Source organism: Vigna unguiculata, chromosome 10, assembly GCF_037176805.1.
Source record: "Vigna unguiculata cultivar grain cowpea cultivar isolate G323 ecotype 2 chromosome 10, ASM3717680v1, whole genome shotgun sequence".
Classification (NCBI taxonomy): Eukaryota; Viridiplantae; Streptophyta; class Magnoliopsida; order Fabales; family Fabaceae; genus Vigna; species Vigna unguiculata.
The window spans coordinates 6319064-6328897 of record NC_140801.1 but is presented as its reverse complement, the minus strand read 5'-3'; the positions used below and the strand labels follow the sequence as shown (position 1 = coordinate 6328897).

Genomic DNA, 9834 nt, shown 5'->3' with positions numbered 1-9834 from the left:
CTACTCGTCACTAGAAGGCAAAACAAATTGTGTTTGTTTTGCAAAACCTCACATATGGCTCTCGCTACAACTATTTTATGTATCATAGAGAGAAAATGCCTAAAGCTATGAGAATTGGATTCCTAAACTAGAGGCAAGGTCTTGTTTTTATACAACATTTTGGGTGATGCTCAGCCTTATCTTTAATGCTCAACCATAGGGGGTTTCTTCATGGGTTGATTTTCTTCTTAGTTGAACCCCATGCTTTGGTGCTTAACACTTAAGCTTTCCCTCATGAGAGGGTTTTCTTCAGTGCTCAACCTTAGGTGTTAACGCTTAAGCTTTTCTTGTTAAAATGGTTTTCTCATGTGACTCAACTCCAATTTGTTGTGCTCAGTCAGAAAGTCCAAGTATGTTATCCTAATTTTTCTACTTCCATGACTCAATGCCAGTTACTGTAGCTTAAATGTATGCTTGATATTTTCCTTCATATTTACTACAAAACAAAATATCATCAAAATTCATAAAACTTAGATTCTCTATATTTCATTTTGTAACTTAAGCTAAAAAAGGATTGGTTTTCCTCTAATTGCAAGCTTTTAATATATGACAATTTTCTAAATTGATATGAAATTAAGAGTATCCTAGACACTTATCAATTATTATGAATCCCATTTTACAAAATTATTTATCACATTTGAATTGGTTTTTATCCAAAATAGTTAGAGTCCCCCTTCATTATTTTTCAGGTGGGACATCTAGCTACTTATACTCATCATCCTTGCAAATTGCAAAACATTTTTCCTGTTAATTATTAATGCACACCATTCCTGCCCCATTCTTACTAATAATATCTCTCATGTATCTCCATTTTACAGGTCTCCTTAGTACCCCTATGTTCAAGCAGACCATATTAATTTATCACTGTCATCGTTCCCCTCTTCTTTAAGGTGTTTAATTTTACTATTTGCTGAATTTATTCTAGAATTGTGTTTTCCTCCCCTGTGAAAGTTATCCATTATTATTTGCCTAAACCCACTTTTGTATGCCTTACTACAACTATTCCTCATCCAATATAGCTTATTACAATTAACGATATGAGTATTAGAGATGAAATTGTGAACAACTATTTCCCATCCAATATAGCCTATTCTTCTTGTGTTAGCCATATATACAACTCCTTCAATAATAAAAAAATAGCACACTGCAGAATTTATTAATGGTAAAAATGCACACTTTACGATTTATTCTCAACATTGAATAAAATATTTTTTTTTTGAAAGTGCTATAATTAAAGAGAGGGAAGGCTGAGCAGCGGCGCAAGGCAACAAATAGGGCTAGGCACGACGGCGGAGGAGAACAAAACCCTAAACCTAGGGTAGCGAAAACAATAGCATAGGGCGGTGGAAGCAACCAGCCAAGGCAACGACGCAGGAGAGAGAAAGTGGAACCCTAAACCCAGGGTACAAGAAGCAGCGCGACTCACAAATGTTGATCTCCTTTATGCAACCAAAGGTGGAAGAGAGGTGGTCTCTACCCGTGAGTAGCCACAATGACTACGGCACATCACAATGAGCAGAAGTGGTATCCAAGTAGCGGAAGCGGTGAGGTAGTAGAAGAGGCGCACACAAATGTTGATCTGCGTCAGCCCAACCAACGTGGAAGATAGGTGGTATCCATGAGCACGGGCAACGATGGTTTTCTTGATTGCGAGCGCGCGAATGATGGCTCCTTCACTACAAACGTCGGGAGACACATTTGTGGCTTTGGACCTCAAAGTGAAATGAAGATGGAAATGGAGAATGAGAAATAGAACCCTGTTAAATCGATTCTTCAGTTAACAATGTAGTATAGAATTTCTTTATTACAATTATGCCACTAACTTATGTTTTACATCGGTTTCAAAATAAATAATGTAAAATCTTGACGTTGAAACTCAATCTTGCACTTGTGCCTCTTCTCATCTTCTTCTATTATTCTTTAACATATAAAGAAAACCATGTCAAATTGGGTGAGAAATCTGCCAATGAATTTATCAACAAAAGAGATTGTCAGTAACCGTGATGAAAAGGTATCGACAAATAAATCTTTCAGGAAACAAGAATTGTAATTTAACAACAAACAATTTCAGTAGCTTTGCCCGTCAATAATTGTGTTGTTATATTATGAATAGAAATATTGTTAATAGTAATAATTGAAATTTATCCATAAATTTTTTGATAGATTTTACAAACGAATTTTTTTACTAATGAAAATATCCATAAGTAAATTAAAATATGAAATTTATTAAAAAAATTTATTGATAAATTAAAATGTACTTATTGATTTGTGACCGTTAGTAATATTTCATAAGTAATTAAAGAGTTTGTGATAATACATTATTTATCATTATCAGCTTTTGTGTTGAAATTAAAGAGTTCGTGGTAATATATTATTTGACGGAAAAAAGTTTACCGTCATGACGTATAATTTGTCACAATATCCTGTTTCATCACAAATTTTGAAATACATATGATAATTTTTTCATTGTATTAAAGTAAACTTTATACGTTATACAATAATATTTTTTTTAAAAATGTCAACAAATTAAATACCTTTAAAAGATTAACAAGTTTTGATCGATGATCATAAAACTATTATTCATACACTACAAAAATATATAATTTTACCGGAGGTTTTCTAGTTGAGGTTTTAAAACCTCCGGTAAAATATATACACGGAAGGGGTTTTAGAAACCCCAAGTAAGTTCCAGGGTTTTTCTAAAAACCACTAGAAAATTATTCTTACCTTATTTATTTATTTATTTTTTAATTTTTAATTTAGCTAAAACATTTTCTCTCTTTCTTTTGCAACGTCTCTTACTCTCTCTCGGTGGCCTCTCGCGCTCAAGATTCGTGCCTCTCATTCCATCATTTTTTGCTTTCACTTTTATCAGATGATTTCATCAACAAACTGTGTTGATTTTATAATCACTAAAGAGAGTGTTACTTTGTCATTCAATTTCGTGCCCTAAGAGGAGGAAGACGAAGCAGTTGTGGCTAGTGTCCTAGGAGGAGAAAGACGTTGCTCTTTCAATTTCATCGTTCGCCATGAAATCAGGTAATAAACGCATGCTTTCAATTTCCTTTCCTGCTTTCAATTTCATCACCGTTCTTACAATATCGTCATTGTTTTTTTGATTTCATCTCTGTGCTTTCATTTTCATCTCAATTTCGTCTCCCTAATTTCATCTCCCTACATCTCTTCCTCTTTCGATTTCATCTTTCTTATTCATGTCGTAATTCACTGCTTATTTTGCCTTTACGAAACAAATGATGTTTTACATTCTGCTTTTGTCCTTGGGATCCTATTCATGTTCAGCGTTCGTATAAGTCCATGTGCAGTTTATGTTTCTTATGTGTACTTCCCTACTTTAGCAAGAGAATTTCAGAATTCAGATGCATTTCAAGAAGCCAGAGCCAGCTACTTGGTTCAGTCCCCCACCACTCTCTAATGCTGGCAAATCTTGGTTTCCACAAGTGCAAAATTGACTTTTTATACCTATATATTATACCTGTTTAAATTCGTCAAGTATAAAAAGAGAGGCAATGGTAATTTTGTAAATAATATAAGTTATTTTATAGCTGTTGAACCTAAAACAAATATAAAAAGTGATTTAGTTACATTTTTGAATATTAATCTATCCCTGTTCTGCACTCTAACGGGTATACAAATTGAATATTTTCTCTCGGCCTTGACATTTCACACAACCACGTTCGCGCTTCACAACCCATTTGTTTCTCCAGAATTTGTGCTCTCCCTTTTCTCCTTCTCTATTTAATCGTCACATTGGGTTTCATCGTGTTCGTCCGTTGGCGTTGAGGTCTCGTCGCGTTGTTCGCTGTTTGCCGCTCACTTTCTCTGCTCGCCGCTCTCTTTCTCTGTTCGCATTCGCCGCTCGCGTTCGCCATTCATTGTTTTGTCGTCATCTCCTCCATTCTCCTTTCCTTCACCATTTGCGTTCGTTCCTTCATTAGAGTTGCTCTCCTCTATTCATGTTTGTGATTCGCTCCTTCATTCACTGTCATGTCCGGGTAATATCACTATTCTCCTCTTGTTTGTTGGGTTTACTGTTTTTTGCTAGGTTTGATGTTTCCCGTTTTCTCTATTTTTGTTGGGTTAGCTGTTTCTGCAAAGATTTTAGGGTGAATAGGTTATCCGATTTAACAATATGTATTTGATGCATTGCAATATTTATTTCGAAGATTTTAAAAATTCATATAGAAATCAATAATTTATACAAACTTGAGACAACTCCTCAAAGAAATGACTTGGTTTTTGTCTACTCAAAACATTTGATAGTCATGGTTGTAGAAATGCATGCTATCTTATTCCATATGTTCTGGAGAGTGGCCATCGTTCTGTTATTCTGGATGAACTTGTAAATGGAGATATCCAAAGGAACGTGATTCTTTCCAATTCTCAACCATACGTGAGCTGCACAATATATTGGAATTTCTCTATTAGCAAGAATCATAGAATAACATTTAGGAATTTCAACACAAGCAACATCTTATTTAGTAAAAAGGTCTAGTGAAAACTTGAAATGAAACATACATAATTCATATTGATTAAAAGTCACTATAGGTAGTGAAAAAAATCAATAAGAGGATACTATTCATGATTCTAAGGCAATATGATAACTATTAAATTTGAACACTCCTAAACCAAGTATTATATTACCAAAGTTAAGTCTAACTAAGCCTAATCACTAAACTACATTATTCTATCAACTGAAGTTAATTATACTATAATATACTACACTAGAAACTAACTATCTACTGGTTTACTAAACTAATTACTTAACTAAAACAGAATTTAATCCAAAAATTTACTCCTCAGATTATATCCATACTTTTACTAGTTACTCTATTCTAGGTAACCCAAGTAAGCTAAATTAACTAACCTAAGCTAATTAAATCTAACTGATGATTTTAAGTCTAAAAACCAGAACCTAAAACTAGAAGTTGTAAATAGTTATCTTCTACTTAATTTAAGTGGTAGTATTTTTCATTTACTATGGAATCAATGGTTAAATGAATGAAGCTTGAAATTTATCATAAATTGTTTTTGTGAAGATTACCATGAGTGTTTCCTTTAAGGCCAACACCCTAGTCATGTTAGCAGCATCTTCATTGCTAATCTGATGGGACAAAAATAAGAGTGTAAAACTTTCCTGCCGAATCTCTATGTAGAAGGAAGTAAAATTCTTACTTCACGAACTTTTTCCATTACATCCATGTCCAATATGTCTGGTTTGAATCCAACCTCATTGTCGGTTATATGATGAGGACCGTGTTTGTTGTGATGTACTGTGTTTCACTCACTTCCTTGTTAATTCAGGTTGAAAAGACTGTCCTTTTCCTGCTGGAACAATAAGGGATTTTAGCAAGTAGGATAGCAAGCTTCGGAGAGGAACATGAAGTTAGTCAATTGGAGCCTCGTTTAAGTAGAATAGCTGAACTATGAGAAGCTTATAGAGTAGTGGGACAAAAGCTATTGAAGCTTCTCATCTTTGTGGAAGTCAATGTTGTTGGTTTGCGTAAGATATTCAAGAAGTTTGAGAAACGCTTAGGCTACAAGTTTACTGATTACTATGTTAAAACTCGAGCAAATCATCCTTACTCCTAACTACAACAAGTGTTCAAGCATGTGGTAATATGTTAAGGTCAAACACAATTTTTCATTTGGACCTCTGCTGAATAAAACGCATCGTTAAAACAAACTAAAACTTTTTATTTTCTTCCTACAAATGAACATTGACTGATAGATTCAAACTTGCAGGGAGTTGGAGCTGTTGTTGGAACTTGCAGAGAACCAAAAGGATCAAAGTCATCACATACCATAATTATAGTTGGTGTTGTAGTTGTTGTTGTGGTCTTTATTATATCGGCACCCCTTGCATGGATGTAAGCCATTTGCCAGAAAAGAATAGCAAAAAGATCTGCAGGGTTGAACCCCTTTGGTACGAAGTGATTGTTGCATCCTTCGTTGAACTTTGTTCCTTGAAAGGACTTCTCACGTAATTTTTTATTGATTCAATGTCATTATAAATGCAGCCAATTGGGAAGAAAAAAAGAATAGTGGCATTGCTCCTCAGTTGAAAGGAGGACGATGGTTTGCTTTTGATGGCCTAAGGAAATACACCACCAACTTCTCAAAAACCAATACTATTCATTCTGGAGGCTATGGACAGGTTTTTGCTAGTGGCATCTTGTGACTTTCCTTTTTTATTTATTTAAAAACATCTTATTGGCCTACTCATTTTATGTTCCTGAGAGAAATTTTCATACTTTCACTCTAGTGTCAGAAATAACTATGAGTCAACATATTACCATGGGCATTTATCAATTAAAAATCTTTGAAGAGGGCTTGTCTCTGTTCTAACCATTAGTTGTAGTGTCAAAACATTTTCCTTTTGTAAATTTCAGTTCCATTTTTCCCAGGCGAAAATTTTTTTCTTCAATATATTTGCAGTTGTGAGTTGCTTTTTAGAGTGGGTTATTTTTTCGATATTTTGCTTCATGTTCAGGGCTGGAAGTGGCTTGCTTGCAATCCTAACCTTGTAGTCTAATTACATTTTTGTTGATTGAATTCTTTGGGTAGAGTTAGGTTTCATTTAGTATATCCATTAAAATTATATTCATTACGAGTTTTAAGTTTCTTGATACAATTCAATTACATAATAAATATATGAGAAGAATATTATCTATCAAATACTTTTTGTGTGAAAACTAATTTCATAGTTGGTCGTATAAATATTTTATTCCATATATAGTATTTAAGAGTAAATGTGTATAATATACATCTTTTTTAAGATTGTAGATTTTTAAAATAGATATATGCTTATCTCTTTAACTTTTAAATAAGTTAAGAAAGATTGTTTATGTTTGTTATAAGTACTACTGCTAACTTACAAGAATTAAGAATTATGTAAATGTTGATTATGAAATTTTCTAACAGATTAAGAAGTGATTATAAAATTTCAATTATTAAGAAGTGATTATAAATGTTGTTTATGTTTGATATAAGTACAATTGCTAACCAAGCATATAGTATTTTTCCCAAATTATTAAGAAGTGATTATAAATGTTTATGTTTATGATATTTTATGAGTTTTCTTAAATGTGTAGTCATTTGGTTTGGAGTTATATTATATTTCATATAAACATTATATTATATTTCATATAAACATTATATTGTATTTCATGTAAATATTGGATTGAATCAAATATGTTGTGTAGATGTTTTGGGTAATTATGTATAGGTTTTGTATGTGGTAAGAAGCATAAATAAATTTGTTGTGTACAAGAGAAAATCATGGAAGTGTTTCTATACTGGTTTTAGAAACGGTATAAAAATTTGATTTTTTATACCTATCATGGAAGTGTTATAGAAAGTTAAAACTTTTTATACCGCCTATATTTATACCGATTCTAGAACCGGTATAAAAAGTCTTTTTTAACCGGTATAAAAAGACTTTTTTGCACTAGTATTCCCTCCATGTTTTCGATTCTCTTTTGCGTTTTTACTTTTTCGACAATTTTCACAAAATCTTCGTTGTTAATCACGACTTGTCTTCTCCCTGAAAGACTCAACCCAAACCCAATAATGTATGCATTTGAGTCTGATATATCTCTTTCTGCCATCATTTCTTCATAATTAATAATCTATACTCAATCATTTTCAACGTCAATTTATAACTATAAATCGTGGCCAGTATATTCCTTAAGTAAAATCATTAATTAATAATAATCTGCAGTCACAACTACTGGTAGTCTTGGAAAACTTTGAATAATGTTTAGCTTTCTACATGGTTGAATGAAAATCAGTGTTGTATCCATTATCTATAAAAGATATTTGATCTCCCGGTGAATACCAAGTGATTTAGAAAATTTTGAATTGAACTTATTTTCCAAAATTCTGCTACATAAGCTCATGATGATGATGATATTGAATAACAATCCTATGTGTAGAAAATCAGAGATCATAACTTTTATTTACTTATTTTTAACTGATTTTTTATCAAATTGTTGTGTTTGACTGTTATTAAGAACCACATTTGCATAAAAAATCGAAATATTATCACTTAATTCTTTGGTATGTGTAAAAGCAAGTTCATTATTTTGAAAAGTATTGTACTGAATTTTGGTAATAGATCCACAAGCATAATTTATGCTTGTAAGAAAGATATGGTTCATTAAGATCCTTCAAAAATATGATAACATAGTTAGGTTGTTATAGTTGGTATCAGTTTGCAATTGCATTTATTTGCACAAGTGCCATTCAGGATTAACTTCCCGTGATGATATATTTCAATTAATTTTTTTACTGTATATAATATTTCCGATGACAGCCGATCAATATTATTATATACATTGATAAAAAAAGTTGTTCTATCATTATTATATACCTTTTATCTTTTCAATACCCTACTTATAAGCTTTTAGTTGAGAAGAGAAAACAAGGACGATGGTCTTTGTAGTGTTATTTTTATAAATTTTTAGGTAACTAATTAATGAATATAATAAACATAGTTTTAATACAAAATGATCAAAACCTTATTTTAGAAACAAATATAATTTCAAAGCATAATTAAATTCTGTTTTTCTAAGTCCTGTTTTTCTATTTTTCTAAGTTCTATTTTTCTAAGCCCCTAAAACTAAATTAATCCAATTTTTTTAACTCTTCTTCTCAGTGTTCTTTAAACCTATTTCATCTTCTTAATCCTACAACACTAAAATTTCCTACACTTCATATTAATAAAAAAAATTATTTTATCTTCCATCTCCTTTTATTTCTCTCCTCATCCAATGGCGGATGCACCTCACAAGATACACCTCACAGAATCTTTATTCTTTATTTTCTTTGAGATTTAGTAACTTTCACATTTTTTCTAACTTTCACAATCTTTTGTTGTTTTCAGGAGACTTGAAGGTGGCACCAATAAGGATGATGTTAAGCCAAAACTTAGAACACTTGAAGAAATCATGGTTGCTTATAGAAAAATTAGGATAATGCTAAGTTGTTTTATTTGATGAGTGTATTCTTTTCTATTTATTAAAATTCTTGAATTTTTAATTGCTTCTTCGTTGGTCTTTTTTTTTCCTATTATATTCACCTTTTTCTAATAAAAAATGATGATGTTTAGTTTGGTTTTTCTTTGTGGTAGTATAGTTTGGGTTTTATGCACCGGAAGTGTATCATAATAAAGTATTGCTAAGGAATACGATCAATAAGGAAGTAATGTATGCTTATTTGTGACTTTTATGGCAAGTGCTAACTATGGTGATCAATGTTACTGTTAAAACCTTCATTTTTTTTTTTTAATTTGTGTATCTTACATATATGTTAAATATGTAATAAAGTGTCACTATTTTTTAGCATTTATCATTTGATGTTATCCAACATCTGCATTCATATAAGTTCATGCTAATGTGTGAAACTGCAGGGAACTTTTACTATCATTTAAGAAATGTTATCTAATATATTATCAGGAACAAAGTAAGTGAAGGACAATTCTACCAGGTTTAACTATACAAGCTTGATGCCATCCACAAGGTACTTGGAGAAAACAACTTAGTATATAGTTATCACTTTTATCAGTATGTTGATCTTCAGTATTTATATTCTCTTTGTGTATAGGCTTGGGCATCTTTGGAACCTAGTTACCAACCACCAATAACATTTGTAGTAGTTCAAAAGCGACATCACACTAGACTCTCTGCAAACAATCACGATGGTTACTTGTTGTGAGCTTTCGCCTACTGTTTCTTGTGTATTAGTATTTTGATTTGCCATACATTACTTGTTGTG

General features: G+C 31.9%; 1 long non-coding RNA gene across 4 annotated transcripts; it reads left to right on the top strand.

Moving 5' to 3' along the window:
- The first annotated feature begins 2817 nt into the window (after positions 1-2817).
- Positions 2818-9568, top strand: LOC146882057 (uncharacterized). 4 transcript variants are annotated; one of them, XR_014985001.1, is made up of 5 exons: positions 2818-3078; positions 5362-5686; positions 5803-5983; positions 6078-6214; positions 8945-9568. It is a non-coding gene; the product is annotated as an uncharacterized LOC146882057 (long non-coding RNA). The 4 variants fall into 4 exon arrangements; XR_014985002.1 differs by lacking the exon at positions 2818-3078 and adding an exon at positions 3694-4052; XR_014985003.1 differs by lacking the exon at positions 5362-5686.
- The last annotated feature ends 266 nt before the right edge of the window (positions 9569-9834 follow it).